Source organism: Chlorocebus sabaeus, chromosome 24 (genome assembly GCF_047675955.1).
Source record: "Chlorocebus sabaeus isolate Y175 chromosome 24, mChlSab1.0.hap1, whole genome shotgun sequence".
In the NCBI taxonomy this organism is placed as follows: domain Eukaryota; kingdom Metazoa; phylum Chordata; class Mammalia; order Primates; family Cercopithecidae; genus Chlorocebus; species Chlorocebus sabaeus.
The window spans coordinates 37971319-37987783 of NC_132927.1; the positions used below are offsets into that span (position 1 = coordinate 37971319).

Below are 16465 nucleotides of genomic sequence, written 5' to 3' on the forward strand. Positions count from 1 at the left end.
AGCTTGCAGTGAGCAGAGATCGTGCCATTGCACTCCAGCCTGGGCGACAGAGCGAGACTCCGTCTCAAAAAAAAGAGAGAAGACAAGAGAAGAGAAGAGGAGGGGAGGGGAGGGGAGGGGGGAAGAAAAAGGAGAAAAGAAAAAAAAGAGGTTATGGCCCTGATGTCTGGTAGATCAGGGATTCTCGACTTGATCCACTCAGTCTGGAAAGATTTTCTATAGGAAGTGGTGACAAGAGGGGTTTGGTCACATTAAATGGGAACCAGGACTGGAACCCTCATAGCCTGGCTATCTTCCCAAAGAGTACAGGCAGAAGATAGAAAATTGCAACTAACTCCTGAGCCTCTATACTAGCCAGTAATGAAATGTGTACTTCTAGGATAGGTCCTATGTTCTGTCTTCCGAAGTAATCTTGATTAAAATAGACCAACATAAATGAAGAGATGGACAATTCATTAAAAACCTAAACTCCTATCTTCTAAAAGTGGCATAATTTGCTGTAGTCTTCTGGCTGTCAATAAGCTGTGAGTGCCATTGACCCAAATGTTGCTGTCTTAGCCAGGTAACAAAGGACCAAGACTAAATTTGGTGGGCCAGGGAGAGTGGCACCCCATAGGAGGCCCCCAAAGGGAATCTGCTGCAAAATGGGTAAGGTCCTCAAACAATCCACCTGGCCTACCCCACTCTGCCCACCATTGTCCGCTGGGAAAGTGGGGATATCACACATCTAGAATCCATGTTCACTTCTTCCATCTCCAGCAATTATTCTCTACCATGCAACCCTCCCAAGGCCCCCAGTCTAAAACTCTCTCCAAACTCAAAAGGTTTGTCCAACAGAGAGATCTTGTGAACACATTGGGACTAGTAGGTTTTTCTGAAACTATCCTTAAAGCTCTTCTCGAGACCACGTGTTGATACTCTGTCTCTTTTCTCATCTCTCTGTTTCTCCCTCCACCCTCTCTCTTCCTCTTTGGTGATCCCACAATGTTTGTCCCTATGTCTGCTCTCATCCTCCATCACAGAGTCTTTCTACATAGTGCTGAGCGCCTGGAAACAATCTCTCAGTAATGTGTTGTCACTTTAGCACTCTCATGAAGTCAAGAGGCAGATTTCTCAGGAAACATTTAAAAGGAGATTGAGTGTCTCTGTTGTGAATTATGGCACATGGAGAGAAAAGTCAAAACAGAGTATTATAATAGGCTTAGAGAAATCCCAGGACTGAAGCTCCTTAAATATGCTTTTATGACCTAGTTGGAATGTGGCACAAGTTGTCTTTTTGGTTCATTTGTTTAAAACAATTGTGTGACATCACTGTTTAGTCCTTGGCCTATGTTTATCCCCAAGGCAATTGCTAATGAATGGTGCTGGCAACTATAAGACACTGTTCTGTATACAACAGATATCATGGTCAACTGTGCTAATTTGCAGAACATCCCGTTTTCTCAGACTACAGATTTTGTTTTATCTAATCAGTGAGATGGAGAACCTTTAGAAGGGAAATTATGACTGGTAAATCAGCATCCTTTTAAAGGTCAGAACTATTTAGATTTTAAAATAAAATCTTTTAGCACTAACTACACCTTACAGGTTTTTAAACTTCTAATTTTGAAGTAATTTCAAACTTATAAACAAATTACAAAAATAGTATAAGAAAAACTCCTGTATACCCTTCACCCAGATTCACCATTTCTGGGATAACTGTTACCACATTCACTTTGCTTCTCTCTGGATATGATCACCGTCATCATCATCATCATCTGATCCATTTCAGAATAAGTTTCAAAATATTTATCCCTATATATTTTGTGTATATTTTCTAAGAACAAGACATTCTGTTACTGTAAAATGTAATTACCAAAATCAGGAAATGTAATATAATACTATTATCTAATCTACAGATCTTGTTCAAATTTTGTTAGTTACCTCAAAAATACTCTTAACAGCGTTTTTTGTTTTGTTTTCTGTACCAGATCTTGTGATATGAGGAACTTGCATTGTCATTTACTTCTAAATATTTTATCATTTCTTTTGTGAATTCCTCTTTAATCCATGTTTTAGAAGATTTTTTTTTACTAGTTTCCAAACATGTTGTAATTATTATTTTTAACTTCTTTTCATTGTTGATTTCAAATTTCATTGCACTGTAGTCAAAAAACAATGGTCTCTATGACAGTTCTTTCACTCTTGTGGAGACTTCTTTTGTAATTTTAATAGGAGGTAAGAGGTAAAAATGTATTTGAATCTACTGTTGGGTATAAGGACTTTTTAAAATATATATCTGGTAGATTTGTTGTTGTTTAAACCTTTTCAGTTCTTGCTAAACTTTCATTTTACTTGATCTCGGTAATCTACACTACCATTGGAGGTTGGTGATTTCTCCTAATTCTCTCAGCTTTGACTTTGTGGTTTTCAGAGTTATGCTATTAGCTGCACACAAGTTCATGAATATTACGTCTTGGTGGATTGTTGCTTCTATTATTATGTAGAGGCTTTTGCCTTAAATTATATTTAGCCTGATATTAATATTGATATACCAGATTCTTCTTTATTATTATTTGTATGAGACCCCTGTTTTATTTTATTTTATTTTTTTACATTCAGATTTTCTCTTTGGTTTTGTTTTCATTGTGTGTCTTATAAGAAGCACATATACCTGGACTTTTTTAAAAAACAAATCGATACTATTTTTAGAAGATCAATATAATCTCCTTATATTTATTTTATTTGAACTTATGCCTTCTTATTTTGGGTTTTCTCCTTACCATAATTTTTTCTTGCTTTGTAAATTTCTCCTTTTCTGCCTTCCACTGAATTAATAAAGTTCCATATGTAGTATTTTAATAAATATAAATTTGTTGATTTCAGTGATTCCCTCCCCCCCCCCCAACTTTTATTTTTTATGAGATGGTGTCTTGCTCTGTCACCCAGGCTGGAGTACAATGGCGCGATCTTGGCTTACTGCAACTTCCGCCTCCCGGGTTCAAGCGATTCTCCTGCCTCAGCCTCCCAAGTAGCTGGGATTACAGGTGCCCACTACCATGCATGGCTAATTTTTGTATTTTTTAGTGGAGATGGGGTTTCTCCATGTTGGTCAGGCTGGTCTCAAACTCCTGACCTCAGATGAGCCACCTGCCTCAGCCTCCCAGAGTGCTGAGATTACAGGCGTGAGCCACCGCACCGGGCCAATTCCCCTTAATTTTTAAAACATGTACACTTAATGGTAAACTTTTCTAACAAAGGCTAGAGTTATTCCATTTCTGTCCTGTTTAATATCACATATGCCTCAGAGATTGAACATGATGCTCCTTTCCCCCAATCTTATTGCTGTACAGAGCTTTAATTTGATCATCGTTTCAATACAAAAAAAGTTATTAAACATGTGGTCGATATGTATGTCCTTATGGTCAATAATTAATTAAACTAAGCTGAGTAATTTAATGTTAATTAGCAAGTTAAATGTTACCACTTTCTACATGCATCATTATTTCTTATATATAGTTCATGCCTTAGGCTCACTTTTCTTCCTAGTAAATAACATCCTATAATAGTTCTTTGAGTAGAGTTTCCAACTCTGTTACTTGTGATCAGAAATCTGTTGTCAGTGCAATTATGACTTCCTTATAAACAACGTCATTCTCCCTGGAGATTTCTCAGCGCTTTCATGTCGATGCCTTGCAGTCTGACTTCAGTGTGTATGGTAGGTGTGGGTTTTCTTTCTTTATTCAACTTAAGTCCCCAGAGTGCTCCTTTAGCCCAAGGACATCTCTCACTTTTCAATCATGGAAGTCTCTACTACTTGTCTCTTCAAATACTGTTCTTCCTTATTTTCTTCTTCAGAAATCCTATTCAACATTTATTGTAGCTATTCAAATTATGTTCCTTATCTTGTTTCGTATTTTTAAATCTCCCTCTGTCTTTGGCTATGTAAGGATAATTCCTGAGTACTCTTTTCCAATTCATTAATTCCCTGTGTAATTGCTATGAGTCTAGAATTTGTTCTATGGAACTTCTAAATAACTATAATTTTGATTTCAAAGATTTCTAATTTTATATTTTCATATTTATACAGTATTATTTCATTTCAGCCTATTTGTGTTTCATATCTTCCTCTTTAAAAAAAAAAAAAAAAAAAAAAAAAGGAAGCCTGGAGCTTGGAGAGAGGTCTGAGTTGAAGATTTAAATTGGAAGTAGGAATTGGATATTTAAAACCATGAGCATAGATAAGATCACCAAAGGAGTGCATATGGATAAAAAACTGAGAACTGAATCCATGTGTCTTCCAACATTAAGAGTTTGTAATGAAAAGGAAAAAGCATTAAAAAGGAAACGAGAAAAGGGGTTTGTGAGGTAGCAGGGAAACCAGGAAAGCATTATGTATCCCCATGCAGAAAAGAAGAAAATCTGAGAGGATCAGCTATCAAATTCTGCTTAGTAAAATGAGGGCAGAGAACTAATTTTCGGTTTTAGCAGTCAGGTGGGGGAGAATGCCTGGTTGGAGTGGTAATACTTGACAATGATTTTTAAGCCTTCTTTTCATGAGCTGGCAAAGTGGGGATGTCATCCATTCCCACAAACTTTGGCTTCAAGTGGTAATTGGCGTTCATACTCTGCCTCAGGTGGAACTCTTTCATTCCCTTTACTTTACAGAGACTAAACTCCCACTGATTCCTTCCTGTTTTTATCTTGGAACACGGGAGATTTCTGGTTTGTAGAGATGTTTATCCATACTCTTTTTTGTTTTCTATTTTCTCTCCTATTGCCGTGAGTTTAGAGCACCAAAGCATAAATTTGAGAAGCCTGTGAATTGATTAGAAGTTTCTTACATTCTTCAAATATCTGAACATTTCGGAAGGTGTGTTAGTTAACTATTGCTGCAGAACAAACAACCCTATAACTTAGTGGCTTAAAACAGCAGCTATTTATTTAGCTCATGATTCTGCAAATCAGCAACTTAGGGTGGATCAGCTGCACATTCTTCTGGTATCCTGGGCGCTTTCATGCATCCATGGTCAACTACAGTCCATCTAAGGACCACTGCTTCTGAGGATTAACTGGCTGTTGGCTGAGGCCACAGGGGTTACAGGGTTGACTTGGTTGTGTGGGCCTTTACTATCTAGCAGGCTAGCTTAAGCTTGTTTACATGGTAGGTAGTGGGCAGATTTCTGAGAGAGATAACAGAAAAATCACAAGGCCTCTTATGGCCTAGGCTTTGGAATGGCACAACATCACCCCTGCTTCGATGTATGATCAAAGCTGATATCATGGTGAGCCCACATTCAAGGGGTGGAGAATTATCTTTGATGAGACAAGCTAGAAAACCACATTGCAAAGGGGCATGGATGCAAGGAAGAGAATGATTTTTGGACATTTTTGCAAACAATGTATGAAATGGACTTAAATTGTTATGGGATAAATGTAAATTAGATTGAAGGAGAAAAGATGTCAACTCTAGAGCACGTTTGTAATTTTTGAGCATTGTGTATACTGGGGGTAGTTTTTAAGACCAGGCCCAGCTGGAGCAGAGATGCTGCATCCGATTCAGGACCAGTTCAGTGCTGTCTGCCATTATCAAGGTATGTACTAGGAGCCACAGGAGATCACAGAGGAATTCCTTTTTGCCTTTCAAGGAGATAGGACTTGAACAGGGAGTTCAGGGCAAGCCTCCAGTTCTACAATGAGGCAAAATACTAAGTGCTATGAGATAACTGGTTAAGGGAAATTCTTTGGAAGGAGATAGACTTCAAGTGTAGGCTGAGGGGAAGAAACCATGGAAGATTACAGACTCCAAAGAGTCAAAGATGACAGACAATGGTTGCACTTTGGCCAGCATCCTTCCTTACTTGTTGGAGAGGCCAAAAGGCTGAGCAATGCATCAATCCTCAGGAGACAAAAAGGAAAAGAACCAAGTTCTCCCAACTAATTTTTTTGTCCTTAGTTAAACCAGAAGGAATTTATGGCTTTTAACTGAAAGAACACTTGTATCAACAAGAATTCTGGGCACTTCAGCAAAGATAGGTCCTAGCTTGTGGTAGTTTTGGCAGATTTTTAGAGTGTTACCAATATACCTGCTTCATACCATGGCGGTCCAGCTGTTGACGTTCTTGGTGCCAGGCCAAAGGAGGCCAGAAAGAGAGCCCAAAGACTGGTGCTTGGAGGGTATGTTGACCTGTGGGTCTTTGGTCCTGACTCTAGTGATAACAAAAGTTTCTTTTTGTTTTGTAGAATATGTAAAACTGAAGGCTGCTGCTCAAAATGTCCTATGGCTACATTTCCATTTGTCTAAACCACCCAGTGATTTTTTTAATACTATCAAAACTTGCCTAAGATTTCCACTTCTAAAAGTTATTGGCTGCATTCTGGCTAATTCTTAGATTGAAGACAGGGACTAGGCCCTGAAAACCACAGTCCCCAAGGGAGCCAGGTCTGTTCAAGGCATTGCTTCCAAGTCAGAGACTCTTCACCAAGCCTTTTTTCTCCTTGGAGACTAATGGAGCAGCATTAATCTGGCACAGATCAGCATTCCCGTGATGCTCAACATCTCTTTCCAAGAGTGAAGAGAGATGATGCAGAGATTAGTCAATCATCCCAATATAAAAATTAGTGGACATATTGGCAAATAGGAAATGTGGTGTTTTGTTTTGTTGTGTTTATGAGACACAGTCTCACTCGGTCACCCAGGGTGGAGTGCAATGAATGGCATGATCATGGCTCACTGCAGCCTCAACCTCCTGGGCTCAGGTGATCCTACCACCTCAGTTTCCCAAGTAGCTGGGACTGCAGGTGCGTGCCACCACACCCAGTTAATTTTTTGCATTTTTAATAGAGATAGGTCTCACTATGTTCCTCAGGCTGGTCTCAAACTCCTAGGTTTGACTGATCCTCCCACCTCCACCTTCCAAAGTTCTGGGATTAGAGGCATGAGTCACCACACCCAGCCAGGAAATATTTAATAATTGTGTTGTTCATGCATCTATCCCAGAAATGAATTCAATCAAACACTGCATTATGAACATGAATTTGTGTTACATGATTCTATTCTAGACTTGGGAAACGGCAAAGAGATGGAAACAAAAATATTTGAGTGCTACTCTTTGCTCAAAACTATGCTTTATTTTTGCTCATTCACCATGTCTAATCAATTCCCCTGTCCTTTCATTACTGATTCTTTAATATTTCTGGGATTCAATCTTTCTCCCCATCCCCACTGCCTTAATTCACCACCTCTATCATCTTTCAGTAGATTTATTATAATAGCTCTCAGTTATGGGCTGAATTATATCCCCTCAACAACCTCTCCACACCTCAGAATATGACTGTTTTGGGAGACAGGGCCTTTAAGGCAAAATGAGGTCATATGACTGGGCCCTAATCTGATATGACTGATGTCTTTTTTTGTTGTTGCTGAGACAGAGTCTCTCTCTGTCGCCAGGCTGGAGTGCAGTGGCACAATCTCGGCTCACTGCAACCTCCACCTCCTGGATTCTCTTGCCTCAGCCTCCCGAGTAGCTGAGACTACAGGCATGTGCCACCACATCCAGCTAATTTTTGTATTTTTAGTGAAGACGGGGTTTCACCATGTTGGCCAGGATGGTCTCAGTCTCTTGACCTCGTGATCCGCCCACCTCAGCCTCCCAAAGTGCTAGGATTACAGGCATGAGCCACCGCGATGTCCTTATAAGAAGAAAGTAGGACACAGATGCACACAGAGGGAAGACCATGTGAAGACAGGGAGGAACCAGCCATCTGCAAACCTAGGAAGGAGTCCTCAGAATGAAACCACCCCTTGTGACAAACGTTGATCTCAGAAGTCCAGACTCCAGGATTGTGAGACAATCCATTTCTGTTGTTCAAGCTCCAGTCTGTGGCACTTAGTCATGGCAGCCCTCTTAAAATAACACAGCCTTCTGCCTGGGCTCTGTGCTTGTTCCACTCAAGTTGGTACTTCTGAAAGTGGAATTATCTACCTCAATCATTAGTCTGATCTTGTCACTTGCCTGTTTAAAACCCTTCAATAGCACCCCCTCCTCTCCCAGTAGTGTTTTCGGCAGTAAGTTTACTGGAACATTAGTTATGTAAGATGCCCCCCATTATGTAAGTTTGGGAACTCCACAAGTCTCCAACTTGAGGGGTCACTGAACATTTGCATATTTGCATATCAAACACTCTGAGAAGTTTTGCAGTCAAAAATCCCAGTTAACTTTGTTTCACCCAATGTTTGCCAAAATCAAATTTTTTTTCTTGGTATAATACACATTATATCTACTTTAGCATGTGTTCTGTACTACAAACTAGGAAATGCTGCCCTATGCAGTTAAATCCACATGTCTGACTTGTCATGAGAAACGAGGGTCGCCAGATTTAGCAAACAAGAATACAGGATCCCCAGTTAAATTTGAATTTCAGATAAGTCTAAAAAGTTATTTGTTGTTTATCTGAAATTCAGTTCAACTGGGTGTCCTGTTTTTTATCTGGCAACCCTGTACAGGACCCTTTGTGACTTCTATTGAACAGACGGAACCAAAATGAATTTGATAAGAATTGTTTCCCCCAGTTAACACAATAGAAAAAGATAAAGTCAAGATTGATTCTTGGCTTTCAATTGGATTCTTTCAATTTACCACCAACCCTTGTTCACTTAAAGCAGTGGCTCCCCATCCTGGCTACCCGTTAGAATTGTCTGAGGAGCATTTTAAAATGTCCATACCCCATCCCTAACCGATGAACTTAGAATTTGGGGGTTACTGAATGGGGAGTTAGAAAGGCAGGGCAGGGAGAGTGAGGAGAGGCAAGTGCATAGCACGCAAATTTAAGGAGGCAGCCACTCTCAGGAGCCAACCCTGCACTTGTGCAGCCCAGAGAGTGAGAACCTCCTTAAATCTTGTGCCCTATACACCTGCTGGCCTCACCCTAGTAAGGCCCTATTTAAAGATGTAGGTAAGCCAGCACACCTGTAGTCCCTACTATGAGGAGGATGGGATTGCTTGAGTCCAGGAATCTGAATCCAGCCTAGACAACGTAAGGAGACCCATCTCTAAAAGAAAAAATATATATATAAGTTAAGGAAAAAGATGTAGGTAGGTACAGGGTTGTGCAGAAGAGCTTGCAGGAGATTTCTGAGCAGTCCTGGGTCCCAGCTCTGTGTTTCATTGCTTTAGAAGGAAAATCGACCTTTCCCAGCAATGAACATCAGCTCCAGCTCATAAGCATGAGTCAGGGCAGGCTTCACCAGGCCAGGTTTTCCTGAAATGTAAACTTACAGCAGGTTCTGGTTTCCTCTAGAAGACCACTCCTAAAAAGCTTTAAATGCTTGGGTTCCTTGTTCTTTTTCAGTTCAGGCTGGTGATTGAGGAGCTTCTAATCATTGGCATCCTATAGATTCTGTTTCACATTCAACTATGATTTTAAATTACTACAAGATGTAATGAAAGTGTAGGTTTCACTCTTCTCTCCAAGGTTTTAAAGACTCTCACCCCTTCTCTCCTTCCTCCCTCTCTGCCTTCTGCCCTTGCTTTGCTGGCAATTTTCTGCCCTATCACTGGCAGCCTGGTCAGGAAGGCACCTCATTAATCCACCCACTGGGAGAGTGTGCCCAGAACAGCCAAGTCCAACCTTGCTTGGGAGGCCAACTCTCTGAACAGTCCCTTCCTTTACTGGCCTCTAAGTTCCGTGATGTCATCAGCATTCTGCCCCTGGCTGGCGGCCAGATCCTTAACTACTGATTCCCAGATCTCTCCACGTTTTAAAATTCTAGGAAAAGAAACTGTACTTTTCCAGTGCTAAAAAAGGATGGGAATGGTTGGTGGAAGCTCCCAGCACAGCTAAAATTAACTTCTTTCTTTCGTGATAATTGAATGATTTTCAATGATGTTCTTCCTATAACAGGATTCAAAAAGTTTTCCTCAGGGGGAAATTTGGAAGAGAAAAATACAAGGGAAAGGGTCCTCTCAGACAGGATTTGTAGCAGTTTCCTTACAATATAAAGCTTGTGAAATTATATGGGTGTATCTCACTTAGCTTAATAGACATGTTCATGTAAAGTTTCATATAAATGGAATGTTTAAAAAATTAAATCACTGTAAGTGCACAAGGAAAGATGGCTAAATAAAGGAAGTCTGGCTCACTTTATAAAGTGAATTATCTTTATGTAATATACATCATCCTCCCCCCACACACATTGATTTATATATATATATATATATATAAAATTTTGAATTTTTCAGAGGCTAGATTCTCATAATCTAAAAGGTAGGGGCGCCTCTTATGATGACAACTGGTCTGAGGTCACAGTTGTTCTCATACTCAGAAGCTGAACTTTTTATAACGTTCTCTGGGGAGTATGTAGCTGCCAGGGTTCTGTGGGGGCTTTTAAGCTCTCACACTGACCCAGAATCCTCCTGGCTTATCCCTGGAGTGTTGTAGGCTCTGGAGCACCCAGGGAAATTGTCGATGCCCAGACAGTGGAAGAAACAATTGTAGACAAGCTGAGGCTAACAGTTGCCAAGTGCAACATGAAAAGCAGTGTGGTGTAGCAGTTAGAAGCATGACCTCTGTGGCCAGAAGACTACGGCCCTGCCTCTGTCCTCTAGCTGGGTGATTCTCTGAGCCTCAGTATCCTCATCTGTAGAATGGGAATGGTTATAGTAGTACCTACCTCAGGTACTACTACCTCAGGTCCTACTACTAGGACTAAATGAAGAAGAAGACTGGCACACAGGAAGAGCTCAAAAGATTGCTAGCTACTTTTGACTTGCCTGGACGTGCTCTATTAGAGTAGGAAGGAAACTGTAACAAGAAAAGAAAACCAAAGATGCTACTGTCTACTCAGTGGTGCTCCATGCCAGATACATGCTGAAATCATTCATTCAATCCTCACATCACACACACAGTCACTAATAGTATCCCCACTTCCCAGAGAAGAAAACTGCAGTTCAGAGAGGGTAAGCAATTATTGTAGTACCACACAGCAGATAAGGCACAAAGCAGATTACTTGAGGCCAGTCCTATGTGCTCTTTTCGCTCTGTCTCGAGCCTGAGAAGACCCGAGCCTGAAGGTGACTTTTCAAAGATGAAGGCCTCAGACCTGGAGGGTATTTAGATTTGGGAGTAAAATTGTTCAGGAAGTGACATAAAGAAACATGGAGAGAGAAATTTATTGAACAAAGACTGATTGAGAGTCTAGAGTGTGCAGGTACTCCAGGTAGCAAAGGGAAATGGGGGTGACAGTCATACAAAATTACAAGGAACCCCAGCCAGTTGTTAGGATTTAGGTATGAAAACTGTGCTATTGAATTCTTAAGCAAAAAAAAAAAAAAAATGACTAACTTTGAGGAAGACTTCAAAAGAGAGGTGACATCTGAAGGCTTTACAAGTATTATCTTATTTAATTTCTTAGTATTTGGTGAGATGTCCACCCCCACTGGACTTTGAGGCCAAGAGTGGGGCCTTCTTTCCCTTTGTTACCTGGAGTACCTGCAGACCCTAGACTCCAAATCAGTCTTTGTTGAATAATTTCTCTCTCCTCCTTTCTTTATGTCACTTCTTGAACCATTTTACTTCCAAATCTAAATACCCTCCAGGTCTGAGGCCTTCATGTTTGAAAAGTCACCTTTTCACCTATCACCCTGGGGCAGGAACTGCTGGTTGCCCACCCAGTATTTAAAAGCCACTTTTTTACTTTACATGGCGAGGCAGTGTGGCTGGCTAAAAGTCTCTATTTTCCAGCCTCCCTGGCAGGCAGCTATGGCCCATAAGATGGAAGCAGAGATCATTGGGTCAGACTTCCAGAAAAGCTTCTTAAAAGGGGTATATATGTTTACTTGGAGTTTCTGGCTCTTTCCTCGTCTTTCTGGTTCTTGCCTGAAATGAAGACAAGATGGCTAAGGCTCTAGCACCAACTTGTGACCTTGAGAAAGGCAAAGGGAGTCTGGTCCCTGGTGACCGTGACTTGCTGTAGCAACCTTGGACTGCCGAGCTCCAGACTTGCCTGTTTAAATGAAAGAAACATAAACTATCTTACTTAAGCCTGTGTTATTTTTGGCAATTGTTATTAGCATCTGACCCAATCCCTAACTGGCATAAGCCCCTGAGGCCATTAGGCAGAGGTACTGGGTTCTCATTACCCTACACTGTTGGGGCAAGCCTGTGGCTCCAGGGCACCAGAAGAGCCTAGAGTGTTTCCTTTAAATTGCAATTCCTTTTGTGTCAACTATTTAGGCCCTGGCATCAAGCACACAGCCTGGTACTCAGTAGCACTCAATAATGTATGTTGAAAGAATACAATGAATAACTGCCGCTCAACCATTTCCCCAAGGAGCTGTTTTTCTGAGGGGTTCAGAATGATCCCTTCTCGAATTTCCACAGGACAGCATCAATACGAAGCTTGTGGGAAATCCAAAGTGCTTTGAGATATTTAAAAAGTAAAGAATAAATTGGAAATGATAAAAATGTAAACAGAGAAGGTATACATAAAGCCTCATTTAAGTAGTATGTTTTAAATGGTGAAGCAAAATTATGTATTTTTTGTAGATTCAAAAAATATAATTAAATGGGATGAAAGAGCTGCTATCCAAATCTGTTTTTAAAAAATTATTTTTGAATTATTGTAAAATAACAAATATAACTTTGTAAAAGAATTGAAATTATTTAGAAAGGTTAAATATTGAAAGCCCTTTCATAACTCCTGCTATGGAACAGTTTGGTAAATATCCTTTTAACTCTTTATGTACATAAAAATAATATATATGAGTATAAATATGAGCTCATGATGTGTATATTATTTTGTAACCTTTGCTTTTTTCACTTAACATCCTATCTTGTGCATTTCCCCACATCTGTGCATTTAGATTAACCTGGTTTTCTGTAAGAGCATCCTTTATCCCAATACCCCCCTTTAATACAAATTTGTTTGGATGTAATTTTAACCTTGCTCTCTAAAGAGTCATCAGTGTTTACCTGAGGAGGTTGATGAGAAAGACATCAGAGATTAACTCTACCCCTAACTAAACTAAGCTGGGCCCTGTGGTAGTCAGACAGGCTGGCAGATGTCTAGATTGAGAAGTAAAAATATCCCAGGATCAAGGCTTTGTGGATAGAAAGCCATGAAGCTCAGAGTTAGGAACAACTTGGGCCCATCAAGATAATGGACGTGCTTCTAGAATCCCTGAAAATTCCTGCCAGCTGCAGGCATTGATCACCTGAGAAGCAGGATCATTCCCCAGTCCTGTAGGAGACAGTCTCTTGACTGACCTTCTCATAGGGCACTGAGCCTCCGGAGTGCTGAGCACTGGCTAGTCAGTTTCTGGGTACTGGGGAGGAAGTGGTCAAAAACCCAGGGGGAAAAAAAAACCTCTGCCCTGGGGAAGTTGAGGCTTTAGGTATGGAGCTGAATTATGTGAACCCCACTCCCACCACAGCCAAACCCCGTAAATCACCCCGGTCAGCTACCATCACTGGAGCTCCCTTTGTAAATGTTGAGAGCAGTTGCTATCAGCTTGGGCAGCCAACTGGGCTCAGCCAAGAAGCCTTTCGGTAAGATGTGAGTTAATCATTAAGCAGGGCTTTAAAAGCAGAAGGAGGCCAGAGGCCAGACCCCCGCTGGTGCAGATGCGCAGACCTGTGACAGAGGTGCAGGCTGAGGGGTGGTGTGGAGGAGGGAGGCGGTGGGGGAATCAACAAGATTAGCTCAGGCAGGGAGAAGAGTCTGAGGGGGAATGTCAGAAGCACAGGAAATGGGGCAGGGAAAACAGTGGAAGCGGGAGGGGCTTTTGCACTGTGTTGAGGAGATTGACTTGGATAGGTTAGCAGTGGGGAGCAGCTGTGGCTTGGGCAGAGGCACCTCTGAGGCCAGCCAGGCAGGCCACATCTGCCCCTGCTGGGCCCCTTCCTGCCATGCACCTGTAAGGAAGCAGTTCCACCAGGAACCCCACCAGCCTCTGTCTTGTGCCAGTTGGGTAATGTGCACCCAGATGCATCCAGTATTATTGTTTCATTGGCAAAGCAGTTCAGGCTTTTCTCGCTGACCTGTTGGCCCAACTAGAATTTCTCCCTCACAGATAGCAAAAAAGTTGGGCCTGCCTTCCAGTCCACTTTGCCAATGTCCTCCCGCTACAGAACTGAAGTCAGACGATGTTGGGTTTATGGACTTGTTGCAATGAGGGATAACACACAGATAGCATGGGTAGCCATGAGGCAGCTCAGTAAGAGGATGTGATCAAGGACTTCTTGGGGGATTTGGGCTTGGGTTAGGTGATACTGGGGAGGATTCAGGGAAGGGAGAGATTGCACTGGATTTTGGATGTTATCAGGAAGCAGAGGTAATTCTAGGACTGAGTATCTTAGGACTGGGTATCTTAATAATTCTTACCTAGAAGGTAGAAGGAATGGGATGAGGCTAAAGGTATAATTAATAAAGAAGCAGAAGTGGCTCATATTAGCCAGGAAAGGAGCATCTTTGGTTGGTCATTCTTGTGGTTCAGACAATGTTCTTATTTTTGTCTGGGTCTAGACATGATTATGGGGTCATCTTGTTTTCTTTTGCTCCATTACAGTCACAGAGTGGCTGTATCTGATGTTGCTGTTCTATGGAAATTATGTTCAACAAGAGCACACCATGGCCCAGATGTGAGCGCCAAGCTTATGTCTAAAGGCAGCCAGGAATCCTGCAGAGAAAAAGATTCTGATGGTTCTCAGCATTCAAATCTAAGCAGAAACTCCTCTTGCAGGGCTAGAGACGATGCTGGCTGATGGTTCTCAGCATTCAAATCTAAGCAGAAACTCCTCTTGCAGGGCTAGAGACGATGCTGGAAGAAAGGTGCTCCTGTTGGAAGGCTGCCTCAGGTCTATTCATCCATTCAACAAATACTTTTTGAATGGGAAACATACTCAGGCACTTGGGACAGAGCTGTGACATGGATAGTTCTCATGGGTATACATTTTAGTGAGGGACACAGACAATATGAGGGAACAACACTGGGGCCTGTTGGGGGATGGGGTAGGGGGAGGGAGAGTATTAGAAAAGATGGCTAATGAATGCTGGGCTTAATACCTAGGTGATGGGTTGATAGGTGCAGCAAACCACTATGGCGCACGTTTACCTATGTAACAAACCTGCACATCCTGCACGTGTACCCCAGAACTAAAAATTTAAAAATATATTAAAAAATAAAGTCACGGGTATTACCGGGCATTATAAAGAAAACAAAAGTAGTTGTCAGAGAATGACTGGGGGAAACTTTGGAAAAGTGGTCAGGTAAATGCTCCCTGAGGAGGTGATCAGAAGGTTCCCTGTGAGATTCTAAGGCGAGACTAGCAACAGGAAGAAGGCAGGAACATCTGTAGTGTGGTGACTGAGGGAGAGATGGGTTGAGATGAGGCTAGAGTGGTAGGCTGTGTTAGGGGATTTGGGGTTTACTCCCCATGCCCTGGGAGGCCACTGGAAGACTTTAGCAAGAAGAACAGCAGGCCCCACATCTCCCTGTGTGACAGCAGAGGCTTACAGAGTACTGGCCTCTCAGCATCCCAAGGCCTGTCTCTGACCTGCCCCAGCTCCCCCATCCAGGCCTGGGGTTTTGGGTTAACGGGAAGTAGTCTGATTGTCTCCTTCCCTGCTGAGGTCAGTCATTGTTCAGAGTGGTGTATTAGATCCCTATTTCTGCTGTAACAAATTACCACAACTTAGTAGCTTAAAGCAACACAAATGTACTATCTTATAGTTCTGGAACTCAGAAATCCTAGCATCAAGATGTCTGCGAGGCCTTTGCCTTCTAGAGGTTGCAGGGAAGTACCTGTTTCCTTGCCTTTCCTAGCTTCTAGAGGCCACCTCCATCCCTTGGCTTGTGGCTCCTTCCTCCACCTTCAAAGCTGGTAGCATAGCATCTTCAAAGCTCGCCCACTCTCTCTCTGACTATGACCCCTGCTTCCATCATCATAGCTCATTCCCCAACTCTGACCCACCTGCCTCCCTCTTATAAGAACGCTTGTGATTACATCGACCCCACCCAGATAATTCAGGATAATCTCCCTATCTCAAGGCTCTTAAATTAGCCACATTTTCAAAGTCCCTTTTGCCATGTAAGGTAACATATTCACAGGTTTTGGGGGTTAGGATTTGGACATCTTTGGGGAGCCATTCTGTCTACCACAGGTAGTCACCTGGACAGCAGAGAACCGAAATTTATCTTGAGCCATTCTACTAATGAGATGTGTCATTTAGCCACTGGAAACCTACTCACTTATCTGTAAAAATGAGATGAGTACTTGCCCCACCTACCTCAGGAAGTTATCGTATCACATGAATTGACATAGCACATTTGGAAAAAAAGAAATGCTGTAAAATATAAGGAATAAGTATGATGTGTTATGGAGCCTGCCAAACATAGGTACCAAGGGCATGTTATATATTAACATAAAACACTGAAATTGAAAGAACCAGGTTTGCTCTTAAAAATACTTGCTGGGTGACCTTAGA

At 41.7% G+C, this 16465-nt stretch overlaps 1 protein-coding gene across 1 annotated transcript in view; it reads left to right on the forward strand.

Annotated features, from left to right (window-relative positions):
- LOC119619036 (uncharacterized) overlaps window positions 1-16465 on the forward strand; it is an 85465-nt gene that overhangs the window by 5950 nt on the left and 63050 nt on the right. The gene's annotated exons all lie outside the window — the stretch shown is intronic.